This window comes from Cebus imitator, unplaced genomic scaffold (genome assembly GCF_001604975.1).
Source record: "Cebus imitator isolate Cc_AM_T3 unplaced genomic scaffold, Cebus_imitator-1.0 Scaffold510, whole genome shotgun sequence".
In the NCBI taxonomy this organism is placed as follows: domain Eukaryota; kingdom Metazoa; phylum Chordata; class Mammalia; order Primates; family Cebidae; genus Cebus; species Cebus imitator.
In genome coordinates this window covers 473,613-496,717 of record NW_016107825.1, presented here as the reverse complement: position 1 = coordinate 496,717, position 23,105 = coordinate 473,613, and the positions used below count along the sequence as shown (strand labels likewise).

The window sequence follows — 23,105 nt, the reverse complement described above, 5'->3', positions numbered from 1 at the left end:
AGGGGTGGGGGTGAATAAATGTTCTCTACAATCCCCCAATCCCCCAGACACACAATATGTACCTAGGTGCATGCATGTAGGACCAGGGCCTTTTCACTGCACACAAATGAAGTTGTCATCCCATTTCCACCAGTGGGTGCATACTGATGTCCTCCTGGGTTCTTGCTCTTGTTGAATCTTCTGAAGCCACTCTAGTTCTGCACAGCTCTGCTCAGGCCCAACTCCTGCTTCCTTTTGACCCTGCTGATATTCTGTGTCATCTGGGCACATTTTCCCGGGATTTGATGCTGACCTACTACTACCTCCAGCTCTGCTGATGCCTTTCATTTCCCCCAGACAGGTACAGGGCAGTCTTGTCCCTGTGGTGAGTAGATTTCACTGGAGAGTAGTGATTCTTTCAGTTGATTAACTTCAGGCCACTACTTATAGATGGTCACCCAGCTTGATGCAATGTTCCATGCCACTGAGATCTCTGAGGAGTGTCCCACCATATTGACTTTCAGCTCTCCAAGTGGGAACTGAGACAAAGACCCCCTCGGCAGAACCCTCTGGGAAATGTCAGTCCCCTGTGTGTGTAAAGTGGGATGCAGGCCTATGCCAAGTAGCTGAAGTCCTTGGGACCCTCTTTTAATAACAAACATTTGAGTTAGCTCTTCCTGAGGTCTGGGCTCCCGATTTAAATGAGCCTCAGGTATCTAATTATGACCTGTCTCTGTCCTTTTCTCTGAATGGCTGGTATACTCAGTTCCATCAGGACGGTTTATTCATGATCTTGTCCCAAGATTCCACACATAGATGGATTTCACATAAATTTCTAATGCTACTCTAGTTCAGAGAACATATAAATCTTGTGGCTTTTCTCATAAAACATTTCTTTTTGCATAAGAAGAAGCAATAGAAGACCTGTAAGGGAAAAATAAGATTAAATTTGATCAAATTTGGCTATAAAAGTTTCTGTAACACAACAGGAAAATGGCTATACTTTCCCCTCCCACTCAAATCATTACCTTTCATTTTACTACAGAAGCTAAATTATTGTTTGTCACACCACAGGACATTGAATTAGCATTGGAAGCCATCAACTAGGCAGAAGCTGGAGTCTGGTTGAAATGCCAAGTGACTTAGTATTCTAAGCTTTAGTAGAAGTAAAAGTGTGCAATGGAGTGAACTCGAATTCAGGCATGTTTATTTTCATATCCGGCTTATACAGGATGAAAAGAGATTCTGTATATGAGTCCTTCTCATTATCTAAGCACTGCCAACCAAAAGGCTGACCATACTAACTTGTCGGTCCATAGATGATCTTCAAGTAGAAAGTGGGTAAGCGGTCCTTGGGTAATTCCCTATGCTGCTCACTTCAACTATGAGCTATGACTTCATATGGGCTCTTCCTACTAATTAACAACAGCCATTTGGCTGAATCCTATTCACTTTTCAAGTTCCAGTTGAAATGCCCCTTTCTCCAGGAAGTCTTCCCTGACAACCCAGCTTGAGTTAAGGCCCCTTCCTGTTTGCTGTCTTAGCTTGGTGTATTTTTCTCTTCACATCAGTTATCATAGACCCCTTAAAATTATGCCATTCAGACTAGATTGCAAGCAATTTGAGATTAGAGACCAAGCCTGTTTTCTTTATTATGACATCTCCCTTCACCAGGCCAGCTCTTGGCACACAGTGGGTATATTTAGTTCTACAGAGAAAGGGGTGGAATATAATGGTGTGTCTGCTGTAATAACTTATTGTGAGGATCAGAACATGTGACACTTGGAGGGAACTTTGGAGAGGAGGAAGGCATTGGTGTGAGGGAGAAGGGAAGTTAAACCTTTAGAGGTCAACTACTCTAACTGTCAAAGGATGAGAGACTGGAGACTAAGATCCCAGGGAGTGACATGAAATGCATGATTCCCACATGTGTGTGTTTCCATGTCTCATTGCACCACCCACAGAGCTTTCCTGGAGTCCTCATCTGGTGTGTTTTCATATCCTAGTCACCTTGCAAAGCTCAACTTATCCCTGAAAACCGAGTCCAAGCACTTCCTCCACTTTAAATCTCCCTAGGAGAGACCTTTCTTCACCACCACCAATCCCATCAATTAGAAGTAAGGATCTCTTCTTTGGGCCTCTTTCGAATCTGTATTTCTATCAAACACACAAATATAGTTGTGTCAGTTCAGGGGCTTTTCACTCAAACTCACAGAGTTTAAATTGTCCTCTACCACATATTAGCCCTATCACCTTGGACAAGTTACTTAGCCTCCTTGTCTTTGTTTATTCACCTACTGTGTAAGTTAGGGTTCTACCAGAGAAGCAGAGCCAGTAGGAGATATATATATATATTAAGAGATTTATTGAAAGGAATTTGTTTATACAGTTGTGAGGGCTGGCTACCCAAATCCAAAACCCACTGGGCAGGCTGTCAAGAAGGGCAAGCTGGAATTCTGGGGCACAGGTAAAAACTGTTGTACAAGGCTGGAATTTCTTCTTCTTCAGAAGAAATTCTGATATTCTGTGACATCCAGGCACAGAATATCAGATTTTCCCAGAATTTGCTGCTGACCTACTACCTCCAGCTCTGCTGATGCCTTACATTTCTCCCAGACAGTACAGGGAAGTCTTGTCCCTGTGATGACTGGACTTCACTGGGGAGCAGTGATTCCTTCAGTCAAATAACTTCAGGCCACTACTTGTACACAGTCACCCACTTGACACAATGTTCCATGGCACTGAGACCTCTGAGGAGTGATAGCCCTCAACTCTGTTCTTAAGGCCTTTCAACTGATTGAACCAGACCCACCCAGATTATCTAGGATAATCCCCTTTATTTATAATCAACTGATTATGTACTTTAATTGAATCTATAAAGTATCACAATGGCAACGCCTAGATAATTATCTAGATAGCTGGAGACTATAGCCTAGAAAAACTGACATGTTAAAAGTCCATCACACTTATTATCGGTGGGGGGAAAGTGTAAGAATAAAACCTACCTCATAGGGCCATTATAGGGATTAAATGGGTTTATCCATATCATGCATTTGGAATAGTATTTGGTAAATGACAAGCCCCCAGTAAGCGTTAACTTCTAATACAGTGTTTACCGTACTTTTCTATACTTATTTTTATATGTCTGCTTTCCCTACTAAATTTTGAAATTATTCTATTCAGTTATGATGTACCCAAAGTTTGTAGAGGCTGACCTTCAGTCTGGGTTAGTTAAATCATTTGAATAAATACTTTTATTTCTATTTTGAAATGGCTCACAGACAACCCAGAAGAATAGCATATGAGGAATTTATTAATGAAGACTACTCCTCTTCGTGGAATTTTTTCCTCACCTTGGAAGACTCCAGAGATGAAACATTTTGGGCCATTTTCCAATGAAGGAAAGGGCATGATGGTATCAGCCAAGTGAGTTCTACAGCTTCCACTTTAACATGAGTTTCTAATGGTGTTGCAGATAAGCTACAGTTTGACAGAAGGCCAGGAAACAGAAGGTCCACCAAGCCGTCTACGGATTTGAAAATATATTAAGCCTAAGAAAGTAAGTCATTTGATTTCTGTAGTTACCGTATAGAGTTTGTGAAAGAACATCAGCAAAGAGTGGTTTACTTTCTTTCATGTTCCAGGAAGAAGTTCATTTTCTCTGCATGTTACACCATGATGAAGGGATTTTCATTTTACAAAGGTTCAAATAATGATTGAAGTCTACGTTCACATATCCCTGGGATGAAAAATTAAGTTATTCCATAGAGTTGCCCAAACCTTCTGGAATGTCATTTCCTGCACCCCTCTGTTCACATCCTGGTGGTAGATTTTTTTTACCCAGTGTAACTTAATACAGTAGGAGGCTGAAACTCATCGGTAATCTCGACTTTTGTGTGGCAAGAATGGTATAGTATCTAAGGTCCAAAAACTATGGAGGCAGTGTTGAGGATTCACCTTGGTCTTCATTTCTATCTTTCTTGAGATGTTTTTCCATCCATAGACACTACTTCAACTTGGCACTTATCTGCAAATATTACCGGTAAGCACAGTTGCAAAGAAAGCTCAGTGGTGTGGCTTTAGAATGATCCTGTTTGGAAAGCTAAGTGCAAGCAATGTTGAACATTTAAAAAATGAGGATTAAATGCAGGTGCCAGTAAATAGTTTGTGTACCTTACTTGAGCTAAAAGATCACACAAAAGTATGTTGTTAACTTTTCTGTTCTATTGTCCAATACTTTGTAGTGAGTTCAGAGAGTATGCATATGTTCTACACCAAACATATTCTATATCAAATATATATATGTTCTATATCAAAAGTAAGTATCAATTGTATTTATCCAATTTTGTGTGGAAGCTCAATTCTTCCCAAAATATTTGCATATTATCTATAAATAACCAAATATATAAAGTAAGTGTGATATAATTTCTCATTTCTTTTGTCTTAAATTTCTTGTAACCAAAAAAACATTTTCAAGGTGGCCAAATTTTATTAACAGTTGTTTGAGAAAGAGAATTCATGAGAACCTAAATTTGTTACTAACTAAATAAACTAACAGTGGATTGTTCACTTACTCATTCACTTACTGGACATTTATCCAGTGCCCACAATGTGCAGGAAATGTAATAAGTATCAGCAATATAAAGAGAAAATAGAAATTCCAATCTAGTTGGCAAGTTATCCAAACAGTGTTGTTGTACTATGTTAGGAAGAATGAGGTGCCATGGACAGCAGAAGAGGGGCACCCAGGCTCTAAGTCTTACAGCAAGCTTCCTTGAGGAAATGACATCCAACACTGAGACCTGAATGAATTCATCAGATAAAGTGTGTGTGTGTGTGTGTGTGTGTGTGTGTGTGTGTGAGCATGCGGATATACACACTCACGGAGAAAGATGTCAGACACATGCAAAGTGTTGCAGACAAAGTAGAATATGCAGGGCTCTGTGGCCAATAGCAGCACATCAAACACTAGCTTACAGTATTCAGTACATCTAAAATAGAGAAGGTTTGCAACATGTTTGTTACAGGACAGAGGATGGGGGAAGAATGTTAAGACTGAAGAAGCAGAAGTCCAGCAAAGAGGAGTGGTGGATGGATTTCAGAGACATTCAAGAGGTAGATCATCAGGATTTTATTGAAGATAATATTTCAGTGGTGAGGGGAATAATGAATAAAGGACTGAGCTGTGAGCTCTGGCATGAGTAAGGGAGTGAAGAGTGGTGCTATTAATATTAACAATGAACACCGGAGGGGGCAAGGTTTTCAGAGGAAGATGACATATTTTGAATTTGTCATGCCAGAGGAACATCAGGTGGAAAGATCCAGTGAACAGTTAGAAATGTGGCTGACTCAGGAACCCCTGGAGAGAGACAATTTTGAGATTCATTGTCTTACAGAGGGGTGTTTCTCCCTCATGGCACTGGTAACATTTTTAGCCAGATCCAGCTTTGCTGTGAGGCTGTCCAGGGCACTATGGGATATGCAGCAGCATCCCTGGCCTCTGCCCACTAGGTCTGTTAGCATGTCCAAGTCATGACAATGAAACATGTCTCCAGACATTGCCAAATGTCCCCGTGAGACAAAATCACCCCCAGGTGAGAGCCACTGACATGGATGGTACGTAATCCATGAGAATGGATGACTGTAGAAATGAGAGGAAGAAGTTCTACAGTTACAACACTGAAGCACATCATTTAGGGACCAAGAGAAGAAAGAAAACCCCATAAAAGAGTCCGAGGAGTGGTCAAAGAAGTAGAGAAAAATCACAAAAGCAAAGGGAAAAAGTATTTCAGTAAGAAAGATGTGGTCACTAAGGGCAGATGCAACTAAGAGAGCCATAGAAATGAATCCTAAAAGTGGCCCTCAGTTTAGCAGAAAGACTGTCATTGATGGCCAGTGAAAATAATTTTCTTGGAGTAGTCAGGCAGAAGCCAGAAGGCAGTGAGGTGAGGAGTAAATGAATTTATATTGCCTTTCTACATTATTTTATCTGGCCAGACAGGACAACCCAGCTAGAAGAGTGTGGACAGTTAAAAAGATCTTGGGTTGCGGATTAGAAGAGAGTTCAGGGAAGTTCAGTGTGAGTAGAAGCTGAGGATATTGGCAAGAGAAAAATCGAAGTGGAGGACATGGAATGTCAACTGGATAGCGAAAGAAATGAATACAAGAGAGGACTGATGGGTACTGAGAAAGTAGAGAGCTTAGATATGAGCAGTAGGTAAAGTGAAAATTACTGAGGAAAAATTTGGAAGTGCATCGAAACAGTCATTCATCCCAACTGGGCCTCAATTTCCTTATTTGTAAGTTCAGGATGTTAACCTGGATGACCCTGATATCCCTTCAGACTCGATTGTTTTAGGCTACAAGGTATAATAGCATCTTTCTGATTCTTATATGATATAAATACTAAGGAAATGAGAGATGTATATATGAGTTTGTCTATGAAAACTTATTAATACCAAATTTTTCTTTGTTGGGCTTCTCTTTGATTTGGGATCATCTTGATTTTGACACTGTGAGTTCCCTGTAGGTCTAACCAATTTTGATTGATTCTTTACCTTAGAATAGAAAACTTTGGCTATATGAGATAACTTTTTGGTGGTTCAGTGGCTTTACTTTGTATAACAGTGTAAGTTCTCAAGAAGTACAAAGATTAGAAAGCCTTGGGTTTTGTGGCTCTTTCTTGCCTGTTAGCATCCTTTTCTTTTGCATGGTTTCTTTCTCTCCCCTAAGATTCTTTCTGATAAATTAGTAATAATAAAGGCTTAAATGATTGTGTCTTGTAGGAAAATGAGTAGACGATAAAGCCAGGTCAGAAAATATGGGAGGCCCATACCTTTACTTAGCTTTCTGACATCCCAGGCAGGCATCGCTAATAGATTTCAGATTTCAGCACTCCTTCCTGGAATCTGGACATGTGCTTATAGCCATGATTCTTACCTCAGGCTGGACATCAGAATCACTTGTGGAGATTTTTAAGAAGTTAAGTTTCTCAGGCTTCATTCTATATTTATTCAATCAGCATCTTCAGTGATTCTGATGTGCTCTGCCTAAGACTGACTTTCTATGCATGGTTCCAGGCAGATACATAGGAGTTGGTATCTGTGATGAAAGATACATGATCTCAGATGGAGAATTGTTGCTATCTCTCCCCTTCTGCCCCTTCCTTGAGTTTCTCCTTTTCTAAATTTGAGATGCAGTTCAGTTCAAAACACTACACATTGTGAATTAGAACAAGAGTTAATGGATAAAGAAGCCAGATCAAAATGGGGGTGGCTCTATCCAACCCTTCCTCATCTACTATGAAAGTATTCTTGAAGATAACAGTACCAATGAGCTCATGAAAGGATTATTCAACTGAAAGTTGAATATTGATGCATTTATTCCGAAAACATTTATTAAGAACTGGCATAATCAAAAGATGGCATACCTTTCAGGTTGTAAGTGGAATAGGTGGTGAAAACACTTCTTGAAGCAATGAATTATATTTTGCTTACGTATGCTTTCCCCCAAAGCCTGGTATCCAATAAAACTTTAACTCAAACTTTGGATTTCCCCAAGTGAGGGGCATATGAAGAGTGGTAAAGTCAGCTCATCTTAGGCTGTGGTTTGAGAAGACTTTACCATGATGTCACTCTATGATTCTAACAAATAAGCCCTAGCAAAAGTCAGGATGAGCATTTAAGTCCTTCCAGCTCCTTCATTTGTCTTCCCCAGTACCACATCTTTTTGTTTGTATTAGAATTTTCAGTGCTCTTCTGTTGAGAGGTCAGTGTTCATTTACTGATGAGTTTTTAAATTATACTTATATTGGGTGCTCTTTATACTATGCTTCAAATCTTTGACTAATGTTTTGCTAAATTGACTAATCATAAGATCTCACTCTCAGCAAATGTCTCCTCTTAGATAAGGAGCTATTTCATTTTAATGTTTCAATCCTTTTCTAGGAAAAGAAAGATGAAGCATATTTGACAAATGATTGGCCGACTACTCTACCAAGCTACTTGGGTCAGGGGTGGTGTGGGAACCTCAGTGGGGAGGAGACAAGAGGAAGTGTCATGGACTGGGACTGGAAACTCCCCACCTCCACTTCCCCTATGGAAGCTCTGGTTTGCATCGTATCTTCTAATATTTCAAATGAAATGTGAAAAAAAAAATTATGTTCTCCTTAAAACATTTGGAAAATAAACAAAAATACCAAAGTCTTGGAACTCAACAGACAATATCCTAAAACAAAGGTTTTCAACTTTAGCTGCATCAGAATCACTGGAGGGCTTGTTAAAACACAGGTCCCTGGGCTGCACCTGTAGACTTCCTAATTCTGTAGGTCTGGGGTGAGGCCCAGGGATGTACATTTAACCAGTTCCTAGGTGAGGTCATGATGCTGCTAGTTCTGCAACTACACCTTAAGAACCACTTCCCTAGAAATACACAGGTGTAGACTGTACCAATCTTTTTTTTTTTTTTCTTTTTTTGAGACGGAGTCTTGCTCTGTTGCCAGGCTGGAGCACAGTGGCGCAACTTGGCTCACTGCAACCCTTGCCTCCCATGTTCAAGCGATTCTTCCGCTTCAGCCTCCCAAGTAGCTGGGACTACAGGCTTGTGCCAAAAGCCTGGCTAATTTTTGTATTTTTAGTAGAGACGGGGTTTTACCATGTTGGCCAGGATGGTCTCAATCTCTTGACCTCGTGATCCACCCACCTCCCAAAGTGCTGGGATTACAGGCGTGAGCCACCGCGCCCGGCCAACTGTACCAATCTTATACCTGTTGTTTCAATAAGAGATGTCTTTTCATGCTATCTGAGATCTTTGTATGCTAAGACACAATTTTAGCCCTGCCAAACACAGGTTGTTTACATTTTTTAAATTTTATGCCACCGTGCTCTTATATCAGAAGACTTCACACGTAAATCTGGATTTCCAGCTTCTTTTGAAAAATCAGGATAACTGGCATTCTGGGCATCTTTGCCACCTGGCAGCCTTTTACTGGAGAAAAAAAGCTGCTGCCCCCTTTAGACAGGCACGTCTTCCCCTCCCTTCAGCTTCTCCCTACAGATCCCTCCATGCTCAAGAAGTCAGACATGCTCAAACTCAAATCTCAAAGCCTATTGGAAGTATTTTTGGGTTACACAACTAATCATTTAGGATTATCCCTCCCTTGCTGGCTTGACTTTGCTGTAACACTTGGAATGAAGACCATTTCCTACTGTTTGCCATCTATTGCTAATAGGATATATTATAGTGTTAAATATGGATATATTGGAAGGAAATAAAGCTTCCTGTAAATTTGCATAAAATATATTATTCTAGACCTCTACCTTGGCTTAGAAGCCTTAACTAATACCTAATAGAATACTTCACTCAGCCTTAAAATAAATTTCACTGACTTCTACTCATCTGTCAATGCTGGCTACTGCCTGAGTTTATATAAAAAAACGAATCTGTAGCATGATGGCTGGAAACACAAATATTTAAATTCGTAGACTCTTTGGAGAGTCTATTGCTGCCTTTGACTCTGTGATGTTTCTCTAAATTCTTTGGAACAAAGTCTCAGCCTCCATCTCTTTCGAAGGAGGGATTTGCACTAAAACCAATATTCCTAGCCCATGCTCATCAGGGTCAGAGGCTGCCTTTTCCTCTAAGATGCCTCAATATTCACAATCATTTCACAACTTAATTGGGCCGGTTTCCCTAAATTCAAACGCAGAAAGTCCCATAGAACTTGCTTTGTTTAACAAAGAAGGCTTTCTTTCCCAAACCCCTCTGGCTTTGGTGACTTGGAAAATCTTATTAGCCAGATGAAAAAAAAAAAAAAATCCACCACCAATTCCCGGACTCGAATAGCTATTTGGAGGCTTGTGAGGAGCAAGAACCCAATTAAGCAGCTCAGCTGCAGAGGCCTGAGTGTAGCGTGGCGGACCCGGGGCGCCCTCGCACGCTCCCTTCGACTCTGCCTGGCTGAGCTGCCTTTAAGCTCTCTGTCAGAATGGCATGGGTCTGAGTGATTCGTTTCCCAACCACAAGGCACTAGCAGAGGGTGAAGCTAATGCAGGCTTCGGGTAGCCGGATCAGGGAGCTATGACTCTGGTATCTAAACAGGGATTTGGATGGAGCAGAGGCAGGCTTAAAACAACTTTCTCATAACAAAACAGAATGGCTAAACGGAGCTGCAAAAGCATTTTCTCTGACCCTTTTGTCCTAAGTTTCAAAAGGAGCAAATATGTTTTACTTTATTCGCTTGACCTCTTATCTAAGAAAATAATCCTTAACCTCCACGAATAGTGCTGACAAATCTTTTCTAGGTCTGGTGGTGTGTTTGAAAGAAATGAAGCCCAGGTGGTGGCTGAATCAGCAGAGGAATTTTAGGATGCCTCTGTCCAGAGGACCCACGAGAGCCAGGAGGCATTTCCTGGGTAGAGGACAACATATACACACAGGAAGGACCCGGAATATTGAAATTCAAGGTCCAACAGACTGAGGATAGAGAATAGTCAATTAAAACGATCAGTGATTCGTACATGATAGTATAATCTTTAAAAACATAACAAGCTATTTTAGAAGCAGGACCACACAATAATTTGTTAAAACCGAAGTTTTGTGAAAGTAAGAGTTTCAATAACTTGATTAAATCAAAGTCCATTTCTCATCCACATTGTTTCTCAGCTAAAAAAAAAATGAGTAAATAGTAGTTATTTGGTAACTTGTAGATTTGGAGAATCCAAATTTTTATAATTTTTGAGTCTAATTATGCATTTTATTTCAATTTATTATATTTTGTAAAAAAATTTCTGTCCTGAATGAACTCATAAGTAATTTCTGTGTATGTATTCTGTCTTCTGACCTGAACTTTTAGCATCTATTAGGTGTCAAATAAACTATTAGGTGCCCTGAGACAGAACTGGTCTTTTGGTGGTGGGTATTTTGTTTTGTTTTGTTTATTCCTCAAAGGGATTACAATTTATTTAGGGAAAATGAGTCTAAACATGGAACTATTAAGAAAATGTACAGGCCGATAGAATTTCCTCTTACATTTTAATATAGTTCAAGGCTCTATCCTTGGCCTTTTGTTTACTCATTTACCCACTGTCTGAAGAATCTCACATGTACCCCTGGATGTCTATTTCACTATCTCCCTCCCCAAATTTCCTTTTGACATACAGATGTTTATTTTGAATTCCCTCCAAGAAATCACACCTGAGTTTTCCACAAATGAAAACTCAAACTCAACTTTTTCAAATCTTTCTGATCATTTTCGCCACAAGCCTGTTCCTACTCAGTTCCCACTTATCATCACGATGGCACTGGATGCACCCAGCTGACCTAGAACATATGGGAATTATTCTGGACTCTTGTCTCTACTAAACTACTATCTCTATGAATGTCCTCTCTGCTCTTACCATGTTTATTTTAGTCCCTTAGCAGCTCTTATTGCATCCATGCCAATGGGTTAAATTACCATCTAAATACTAAGACTTCCCAAATCTTTGCTTCCAGTCCAGATCTGGAGATACATAGATATATCTATTTATATACCCAAAGTATTAGTCTCCTATTTTTGGACATTTCACACACAATTTCTGGCAGAGGCTGCTAATTGTCTACCCAATATTCCTAACTATGAAGACCTCAGTTTTGGTCAAGGTGACAATATTTCCAAAATACTTTATCAGATTTCTTTTCAAGAAAGGGGATGATAACCAGTTCTGGCCAATGAGATGTAAGTGAAAGTCATTTGATGGAACTTCTGATAACAATTATTTATTTGTTTATTTTGAGACAGGTTCGTTCTTTTTTGCCTAGGCTGGAATGTAGGGCTCAGTCATGGCTCACTACAGCCTCAGACTCCTGGGCTCAAGTGATCCTCCAACCTCAACCTCCCAAAGTTGTGAGATTACAAGTATGAGCCACTGCACCTGGCTATTTTTTTTAATTTTGTATAGAGATGGAGTCTCAATATGTTGCCCAGGCCGGCCTTGAACTCCTGGCCTCAAGAAATCCTTCTGCCTTGGCCTCCCAAAGCTCTGGGATAAGGAGTGTGAGCCACCATGCTGGCCACTGAAAAGAATTTATGAAGGACAAACTTGGTTGGATGCATCTCAGTCTTTTGCTGTGTGCCATCTTTACTATTCCCCCTTCTTTCCGTCTATAACCAGTCTATGGGATGTATACAATTTGTGACATCATTAAAGTAAAATGATAATTTTTGTCTCTCACTACCCTTATAAAATTTGTCAATGGGGCAAGCTTTTCCTACATTTTATTTCCCAGTGAATGGCATCATAATTTACCCAATTATTTAATATCTACAACTTGTTCATCACTGTTTGATTTCTCCTTCTTTCCCAACTCCTCTTTCCCTGTACAATCAGTTTGCAAATTCTGTTACAGCTTCTTCCTAAATGGCTTTTGAATCATTCTTCCACCCTCCCCTATTTCCATTGCCTCCTCCCCAGTGGTGCCAATACACTCACCTCTTACCTAGATGACAGCCACATGCCCCAAACGGCAATCCTTGCTTCCAGTTCTTCCAAATTCAATCCTATGGCTGTTGTACAGTCAGAAAAGAAATTTCCTAACCTGTCATTCAGATCAAGCCATGCACCTGCTTAAAATCCTATAATGACTTCTCATGGCCTGCAGGCTAAACCTGAAAATCTGTACAAATTTTCCAAGACCTTTCATGATTTGAGAGAGCAGAGAAAGGAGACAGGCTTTGGACTTTTATGACGGGCAGATTATGGGGCCAGGACAAGTGTTCTAGTGTGTGGGCAGGGGCTTGCATGGTTCAACCTCCTTCCAGCATCAAAGGAGGGAGCACTCAGGCTTTCTCATTAAATTGCTCAGATATGGGGAGAAAGGAGAAGCAGGAGGAGATGGGGTTACAAGCTATCAGTAGCTGAACAAAAAGTAATAGAGTCAGACTCTATCACACAGAATTAATGGTGAACTCCAAACGTAGGTCAAGGCAACTACTGACTCAGTGCTACTGTCTGCAATATTTCTATGAAATAATTTCCATTATAGCTGCAAATATAATATTGGGTCTTATCTTGGTGCTTCAGGAGAAGAGGTTCAGGAAAAAAATGTTTTGCATACAGAGTGGTTAATAGGACGGAAGATGAAAGACAGAAAGAGAGGAGGGTGCAGAAAGAGAATTTCCACAATAGTTGAATTTGTAAACAAAAAGTTTAAAGTCAGACAACTATGCTGTATCTTTCTAGTGCTCACAAGGACTGTTGCTTCTCCTTTCCTTTTGGTCATCGTCTCCTTAGATTGAGACATGACCACATGAGCGGACATGACTGTCACACTTAAAAGGCTATGAGAGATGCTCGATGTTTTGTTTCCCTTTCATGGCAAACACCAAAGATATGTATTGACATGGAGTATCATATGACAGTGGAGTGTTCCTAAACCTGACCCTGAAGTGATTACAGGGGCCTGAGGTCCCCTGCTGAGGTACACAAAAGAGAAAAGAAAAAAAAATTTTAAACAAAAATAATTGGAGTTGTTTGATATTTCAATGTTCAAAGTAAAGGATGATAAATCCATGGTACTCACTAGCCCATAGCAATTCCAGAATTTCTCTGTCAGATGGAGTGAAGGCTGGCTAGAATGTGGGGATTCCTTGATGAAACCCAAAATCTGCTTCCTGGGAGGAACCACTTTATTGATTGTTCTCCATGGGCCCTTCCTCCACCTTCAGAGAGACTTCTGCCTTTTCAGGTTTTTTTTTTCTTTCTTTTTTCTTTTTTTTCCATATGTAGGTGGGGATTGTGAAGCATGCCCTCATTAGAAGATGTGTAAACATTGAAGCTGCCTCCTATTTATGGGAGATTGGGGGAGGGAGGAGACAGGGACAAGGGTTAATTCAAAACTCAAACAGTAAAAGGCATTTCTAATCCAGTCTTGTGATATATTTGACAATCCAGTTCCCTCAAAAATTTAGAAAGGTTCTGACCTGTTTGCTTGTGGTCAGTTTCATATGCTAATAACCACACCTACCATTTTTTTTTCTTCTGCAGTGCAGTGGCATGATCTTGGCTCACTGCAACATCTGCCTTCTGGGTTCAAGTGATTCTCCTGCCTCAGCCTCCCAAGTTGCTGGGATTACAGGCGCCCGCCACCATGCCTAGCTAATTTTTGTATTTTGTAGAGATGAGGTTTCATCCATGGCAGCCTTCCAAAGTGCTGGGATTACAGGTGTGAGCCACCATGCCCAGTCCACACTTGCCATTTTTTAGGACGTAATCCTCAAATCCACTTTATGTATTTGCTCTATCAACTCCACACTTCTCTCATGCAACTTTACAGCCCGTGGATCAGGATATCCCCCCAAGAGCCCACATCACTAGGGCCTTGGGTCCAAAACACAGAGCTGTGTGGAGTTTCAGCAGAGAAGCTGCTCAAGTACACACAGAGCCAAGGATTTTTTACATACTCCAGGCCTGGGATCCCCAGCAAGGAGGGAGATTCGTCCATACATATCTCTAGGAAGGGGGCTGAATCCAGGGAACCAAGCGGCATTGTTCTGCAGGCCTCACTTTCACAGCATGTCACAGGTTAAGACACATTGGCTTGGGATTCCTGTCAACCGATAGCAACAGACTGGAGTCTGCCTGATATGGGATGGAATTCTTGTGGGGAGGGGTGGCTGCCATCTCTGTGATTTAGTCAACTCAGCCTTTCCAGCCTGCTGATTTTGGAGAGTTCAAATGGCCCAGACAAGTAAAGGTCTCCTCCAATGCAGTACAGCTGCTTTGCCAGATCATGGCCAGATCAATTCTTTAAACAGGCCCCTGATACATTCGTCCTCATTGGATAGGGCTGCCCTGTGGGGGCTTCAGCCATTCTAGCCAAGGTTCTACAGGCAGAGCTCTCATCTCTCCCTGGAACAAAGCTCCTGGAGGCAGGGGCAGCTGCAATCCTGCATTGTGTGGGGACCCTTTTTTGTCCAGATCATTTGTATTCTCCTGTGCCGACAGGCTGGAACAGCTGAGTCAACTGAACCACAGAAATGGCAGCTGTAACCATGGAATATTACTCAGCCATAAAAAAAGCAAAATAATGGCAATAGCAGCAACTTGGATGGAATTGGAGACCATTATTCTAAGTGAACTGGGGAATAGAAAACCAAACATCTTATGTTCTCACTCGTAAGTGGGGGCTAAGCTATGAGAATGGAAGGGTGTAAGAGTGATACAATGAACTTTTGGGACTTAGATGAAAGGGTGGGAGGGAGATGAGGAATAAAAGATGATGCATTGGGTACAGTGTACACTGCTCAGGTGATGGGGGGACCAAAATCTCAGAAATCACCACTAAAGAACTTATTCATATAACCAAATACCACCTGTTCCCCAAAAACCTACTGAAATTTTAAAAAAGAAAATGTGGTACATATAAACTATGGAATGACATTCTGCCATAAAAAGGATTAAAATAATGACATTCAGAGCAATCTGGATGGAGTTGGTGACCATTCTTCTAAGTAAAGTAACTCAGGAATGGAAAACCAAACATCGTATGTTCTCAATCGTTAAGTGGGAGCTAAGCTATGAGGAAACAAAGAATGATACAATGAACTTTGGGGACCTGAGGAAGAGGGTGGGAAGGTGGTGAGGAATTAAACCCTACATATTGGGTGCATTGTGCACTGCTCAGGTGATGGGTACACCAAAATTTCAGAAATCACCACGAAAGAACTTTCACATTTAACCAAATACCACCTATTTCCCAAAAACCTATTTAGATAAACGAAAAGTAAATAAATAAATAAATAAGTAATAGATTTGTATATGGTGTGAGTTAGGGGCTGAAGATCATCTTCTCCATGTAGACATCTAATTGTTCTAAAACCTTTTAATGGAAATATTTTATTTCCCTTATTGAGTTTCTTTGGCACATTGTCAAATAAGTGTGACCACAAAGTATGGGTATATTTCTATATTCTGTTTATGCATAAGTCCTCCAATATTTTTTCTGTTTCAAAATTATTTTGTTTCCACTAGATCCTTTCATTTCCATACATATTTTACATTAGCTTATGAATTTCCATTTAAAAAGCCTACTGATATTTTGATTGGTATTTTTTAAAATCTATTCATCAATATTAGGCAATGAGTATATTCAGTTTACCATTTCACAAACATGGTATATGTACATAGTTATTTAAATGTTTATGCCTGATAATCCAATATCATAATTTCCTACTGATTTATTTCTACTTTATGTTTTTCTGCTGTGCTTTGGTTAATTATTATCTTCTTCTATGCCTGATTATTTTTGTTTGAGTATATATATTGTGTTGGAAAAAATAGAATGGAGTTTTAAGGTGTTCTACGATGTTCCATTAATAATAATAGGATTTACTTTTGCTTCAGGTAGACAACTAAACTAGAGACAGATTATATTAATCTAATAGATATTTAGAATACTCAAATTTGTTTCAGTCCTTGTGAGAACTCTTCTTTCCGTTTTACCATTACTTCTAAGATGTAGCCTTTAAGATAGTAAGTGAAAACCTGGCATTTTTACCAGGGTCTTTTCTTCATGGATTCTAAACTCCAAATTTTGTCTTTCTGCCTCACTGTATCTGCCAAAGACCTGCTCTGCCTCTTAGCCATTCACATGCAACTTTTTGTTTTGAAACTGGCAATTATTTGATTTCCCTCTTCTTTTAAATCTTGATCTCGAAATTATCATTACATTGACAGATTTCTGGTCCTTTCAAGCAGATTTTTAAAAGTATTTTGTCCATGTTTTGACTTGTATTCTGCCTGATTGTTGATCTGAAACAGCCTACACTGCTATCACTCTCAGTGGATTCCTCTTTGTAGGTATTTAGTAGGGATTTTGGAGAAACTTTGTCATGTGCTATCATCAAGGTCAATTTTACACTTTAGGACATGATTTTTGAAGGAGAAACCTTAGAACTTTTTATTCTAACCTGTTAATTTCATAAACGTTAATTAGGGTAAAAATTGAAAATATTTCAAACTTTTACATATATTAAGAAAATGCTGTTAGGTTCTTACTAGCACTTACTAGCAATCTTTTAACTAGGAAATATATTTATTTCTGTTTCCAGGCATGCTTTTGTATTTTCTTCTGCAATAGTAAGTTGTGGTAAGAACTGTACTGTTGACAGAATGAGTAGAAGGTATCTCTCAGAGACTCGTAATCTTTCAGATCAATTTCATTAACTTTCCTCAGACAAAGCAGAACAAAAACCAGATTTCTTAGCCATGACTGGCTAACAGGTTTATATGGTAAAAATTTTACTGAATATCTGGTAAAGGTTCTTGTTATTCCAAACCTGTTGTTGCTACTGCATAAACTTTATTTTTCCTTAAAAGTCTCTAACTTAAAATGCTTCTCCATTTTTTTGATGTTCTGTGTTGCTTTATTTGGGACCCTTTCCTTTCCTTACTTACAGCCTCATGAAACCTAATCTCTGACACTCACCACTTGGCATGTGGCCTAATCAAGCTTTCTTTACTTCAAACCAGTTATTTCATCCTTGTAATTAGTAGAAATTTACCCCAGATTCTGGCAAAGGGCTGTTTGTAAGTTATAGTGTTCTCTGTTGTTATGAGTGTTTATGCTTTTCTGGGTTTTTAATAGGTAATTTAGTAGAAAGAAGAAGGAGCTGTTTTAAAATATATATATATCTTTAATCAATATTGTTGATATAAAAAGGAAAGATGATTAGATTAAAAGAAATGACCCACTGTGGCCCAAATTATAGCATATTTTATAGACAATTATCTCCATTTGTTTAGGAAAAAATGGTCACTACTGGAGAGCAAATAGCTTGCTATTTTCTAGGTTGCGGTGAAGTGGACTACACTGCCCTCTAAAATAACATGCTGCAGAGGTCCACCTCTGGAGTTGAACAACAGATCCGTCTTTAAAGGTCAAATGTCACACTCAGGATATGTTCTATGATCTTCCTAAGGCAATGCTGCCTTAGAAACTAAGTAAAGTTCTGTTGCCTTTAAAGTATAAATAGAGGCTCAAGATTCTGTAAATAGAAGATGAATAAACCAGCTAGGGAAAAAAGAAAGTTTGCCAAATAACACCACTAGGCCAACTCGGAGAGATGGAAGCCCTTGCTGTTATTTATCCACACCCATTCCGTGTGTCACTTACTTTGTCATCAACAACAGTATGACTTTTCTAAATCCCATTGTAATTAGTAGTTAAAAAACGCAGGCATTTCTTAGTAAATAAAAATTTCATATTTAAAGGGTTTTTCAGTGAGGCATTTCCAATCTATAACAAATGACTTACGACAAATTCTAATGATGTTTCTTGTCATGGCAGCAACCATTTAGAGAGAGGGCCAATATATGTGTCCAGGGTTGCAATGCCATGAGGGATAAAGTCTGGAAGCTGGACTGTAGCCACTGGACCTAAAGCAGGTCCCTCACTAACCGCTCTTGGAACATTTTCGCCAGCATGGGTTCAAAAACTTCCTAATGACCAGAACCACGAATTAGAACAGCACTAAGCATAAATGCCTTTCTCTTAGATTTAATGTCTTAAGTGTTCTAAAAGTTCGGAATGATGCCTAAAATTAACATATTGATCAATATTTTAATTAAGACATGGAAGGTATCTCTCAAAATGCAAATATTTTCTGGGAGAAGATAATAGATAATGCTGAGCATTAATAATCTATTGAAATAATTTTTTGGAGATCAGATAATGATTCATTTAGCAGAGCCCTGAGGAAATGAGAATTAAATATGTAGTTTAGATAAGAAAGAAGTGTTGCACGAGTTTGAGTACTAAGGCTGAAAGCAAGGATTTCTACTTGATATAGAATTAATTTGCTTACTGATGTATCTTTGGTAAATGGTCCCAGTCTTTTCTGTTTCTTTTTCATATTTACACACTTTCTTCTAACCAAAAAATCATGGGATAGGCCAATAGTTATAATGCCATGGAGTTAAAAACCAGGAACAGAGAGCCAAGCGGGAATCACAAAGGTCTTGGATATTTCCTGGAGTCCCAGTCTTATAAATATAGAAAGTGATGGCCGAGAATTGTTCTCTTGGAATGCTGAATGCGGCAGCCCTGTTCAGAAGTGCACGCTTATACCCAAAGGTGACTGTACACATATGTGGTCTAAAACCTGTCTCCAAAGACGAGTCTACTGGAGAAACTGAGGTGGCTTGACATGTACCCACAAGTTCGTGGCACACTAACTGGAGGAGTGGTTACAGATGTGGCATCAGAGAGGGATGAATATGGGAATCATGGAGAAAGCTTTAAAGCCCTGAGAGATAAGGTAAGTGTTGGGCAGAAAAAGGGGACCAAATGACAACCAAGATGAACTATGCAACTTTATGGTTTTGTGATGGCTGGATAACAACCTAAATGTACACACTGCCTATTGCCCACTGAATACTCAGTCAATAGCTGAGAGGCAAAACTGATGTTTGTGGAGTTCTACTTTAAACTTTACTTAATATGTTAGAGGTTTGTCATTCAAAGATAATCATTTAAAAATATCCTAACTGGAAAACAACTTAATCTCAGTTTTAAAACTGAACTTTCTCTTAAAATTCTAGCTATTCAACCAAATAGGCATACTCAAAGGTTCATGCAATAACTTTCTTTGAGGTTTCTACCCTGAGAGTCTGCGTTAACTTCTAAGATATTTTCCACGTCTAAAGTTGTATGTGCATTAGAGGTAAATTTATAAATCATCAGAATCAGAATCACACTGCTGGTTAGAAAGAACCTCAGAATCAGGTGAGGAGTCCACCTGTACCTGATGATTTGATCTGATCCACATTTGGATTACTTAGTGTTGGGGGACTCATCTCATTCCATGTCTTCAGAGGGTAAGCTTCACTCTAAGGAAGCTATGCTTTGTTTATGGTATCCATTCATTGGTCTTAGGGGTTTTATAAGACAGGTTTTATAAAGACAATTTGATACCTTTATAAAGACAAATGTTAAAAATTTTTGAGTCTTTCCTTAGATTAAAAAGACATGGGTATAGTTTCGAGTCTTTTTTTATCCATCAGATTTTCCTTCTAATAAATTATACTTTTCATATATTGAACACAACTGGACAGTTTTTTCAAACATCCTAAGGCTTGGTATACAGGAGTACAACTACAAAACTGAAGTGACTTTTAAAATATAGTCATTTTAAAGGTAATAATTACTTCAAGATTATGAATTCATGAGCAAAAATAGTCCTGGTTGTTATAGGTAATATTTAATAAATTTAAAGCAGAAGAGCTTATTTATTTATTCAGTAAATAGATATTCTTTCTGCCAAGCCCTGTGCCTTGTCTTGAAGATACAGTGGGGAAAAAGGCATAGTTACATCCTCAAGAATCTATTTTTGAAAAAAAGATAGGATAACAGGATCAAGATATTAGAGTACATCATGTTAAAGTCTACAAAGAAAAAGTGCAGTTCTACGGGAAAGAGGAAAGCCGTCTAAAAAAGTCATAGAGGTAAGGAAGAGAGGTAAGGGAAGATTGTGTAGGATTTAACCTGATGAAGGTGGCCATTATGTTGTGTTGGGCAGAAGTGAATCATGTGGAAGAAATCTCCCAAAAAGAGGGGTTATTGAGATAAAGTTTGAAAATGAGAGAAATGGCATGTTAAGAAAACTTAACACATAACCTGAATTGGGAGTTTGGGGAAGGAGGGGAGAAAGGGGAGATGAGGATGAGGAGAAGGAAACGGAAAGAGAAGAGAGTTAAGAGTGGAAATGAAGAAAAGTTGAGGACTGGGATGAAGAGTTGTAAGTAAGGTCATGCTATGACAGTTTTGTAAACCATGTTAAGGACTTCAGACTTCGTCTTAAGGGCAGTGAGGGAGCACTGAAAGGTATTAAAAGGACTTACCTTTGAGAAAGATTGCATTGGTTGAAAAGGATCCAGACTGGATACAGGCACATGGATCAGGAAACTGTAGGAACAATCTAGGCATGGAATGATGATGTTCTGAACCAAAGGTTGCCAGCCACAAGATGGACAGGTTGGGAAAATTCTCAGTGTGATATGAAGAAGATGAATGGCATTTTTCTCCCCTAGGTGGTGGGAGAAAAACAAAAGTGTCTCAACGTTGACATACAGGTTTCTGCTTAGGCAGCCGGATGCACAAAGTGCCATTGATCTGGGCAGGGGGGCAGTGCTGCAGGGGAAGGATCCAGAGGTGGTTTTGCTTGTAGTTTTTAAGTTTGATATGTTTTGAGGAAATCTAAGTGAAAATATATAGGAGTAGTTTAACTATTGGAGTCCAAAGCTCAGGAGAGAGTTTTGGGGTGGAGACATTTCTGATTCATCAACTTTTGAGTAGAAAGCAAAGCCCCATGTGTGGATCTCATTGCCCAGGAAGAGTATGAAAGAGTGAGGTGACCAGGAGCCCACAGAGGGATCCCTAGGAGGAGGTGGTCAGAGAAAGGGGAATCTTCAGAAGACTCTAAGAAAGCCAGTTAGTGAACTAAAGAATAATGTGCCCCCAAATGAAAGAGGCATTAGCTAAGACGTGGGAGGGCATGACACTCCAACTGCATCTCCACCAGCAGCATCTGGGTGGCTCCAGCTCCCACTGCAGGGCCTCCTGGGACTCTAGGTCCCAAAGCATGTTCCTGGCAGCTAGTCTTGACTACCTGGGATGTGAGAAGCTTCCTGCTATTGATAATCTTTGATCATGTCATCTTCCTTTGTTTGGTCTTTTGGCTTTTCTATCACTTGTGTCACCAATCCCAGGAATTAAATCCGCTCTATGGGAAAGATTAAAATAGTATCTTCTTTCCTGGATGGACCATGACTGGCAAAGAGGTTCACACTCACAGCACCTCTCCCACTCCCTCTCCTCCTCCTAACTCTCAAGATAGTTATTTATTTTGTTTTGTTTTGTGGCCTTTCACTTACACTAACTAGGAGCAAGAAGTGCTAGAAACCTAACTGGAAGGTCGGGTTCCCACAAAAAGTTAAAACCCAGAGTTTCAGAATCAGCCTGAAAGTTTTAGTTATAACAAAAACAGCCACTACATTTTAGCCCTTGTGAGTTCAGCATTTCCTGGCTACATTGCTCAATTCCCACAAAACAATCTCCATGTACTCTTCGTAGCAGAGGCAATGCGTATCTCATTCCTTTCTTGGCTCCCCAGTTCTGTAGAATCCTACATGCCTGTTGGAAATACACTGAGGAATAATGACTTTATGTTCATGACTTTATGTTTATGTTCATGAATAGTGACTTTGTGTTCATGCACATCTTTGTGCATTTGAAAATTCCTGCCAAGTGTTTGGGGCTATGTGGTGTGCTGATTTACACTGAGGCACCAGAGAAGGGTAACTTTTTCTTCTATTTCAAAGCCTAAAAGGAAGAAGATACATTCTTCCAAATAAGGGGTTCAGTTCTTAAATACAGTATCAATCTGGGGCCCACAGTAAGTGCAGGGAGGCCTTTTTTTTTCCGATTATTTTTTATTCGTTGTTTTTCCAATGGGACAGCTATACAAGGTGGAAAGCCATAATTCCTCCCCAGTATAATTGTCAGCACCATTCTCTGAGGCCCCTGGGTTACAACACCCACACCCTGGCAGTGCAGTCTCCAGCCTTCCTGTTTGCCAGCATTGGTCGTATTATGGCTTGTGTGCCAGGGGCACCCTTTTCTAATTCTCTTTTAGGAGGAAATAATAAAAGGATTGGAGGATACTCATTCAGCGGCTTGCAGAAAAGACCTCAAAAACCTATTTATTATGCTGCGGTCTACAGGGAATTTGCTTCTGGGGTTTGATTTCAACTAGATAAACTAACTAATGAAGGAAAATAAGTTTCAGAATCAAAGCTCCTCCTTCTCATTACTACCAGTCTGAGAAATGTTTATAAACTCTCTCTAGTGCATCTGACCTTTAAGTAGGGTCCCTGTGGTGTTCTCTCTCTCTCTCTCCCCCCCACCCCCCGTCACTCACTCACTGACTCCTTCTTTCCTTCTTACTTAACCCCTTTACTCTCCCTTCCTCTATTCCCATCATATTCAATGAGTTATTTTGTTATTCTTTATTCCTTTTCTCTTCTCTTTGGCTCTAATCTCTTATTCTCCTTGTTCCCTTTCAATTCTAAGGTCAAAAAATTAACTTT

The 23,105-nt window shown here is 39.6% G+C and overlaps 1 long non-coding RNA gene across 1 annotated transcript in view; it reads left to right on the top strand.

Moving 5' to 3' along the window:
- The window catches only part of LOC119468856, a 7,135-nt gene extending 2,745 nt beyond the window's left edge, over positions 1-4,390 (top strand). The window contains exon 3 of the long non-coding RNA XR_005197631.1: positions 3,624-4,390. This is a non-coding gene — a long non-coding RNA (uncharacterized LOC119468856). The remainder of the gene's footprint in view (positions 1-3,623) is intronic.
- Positions 4,391-23,105: the final 18,715 nt, after the last annotated feature.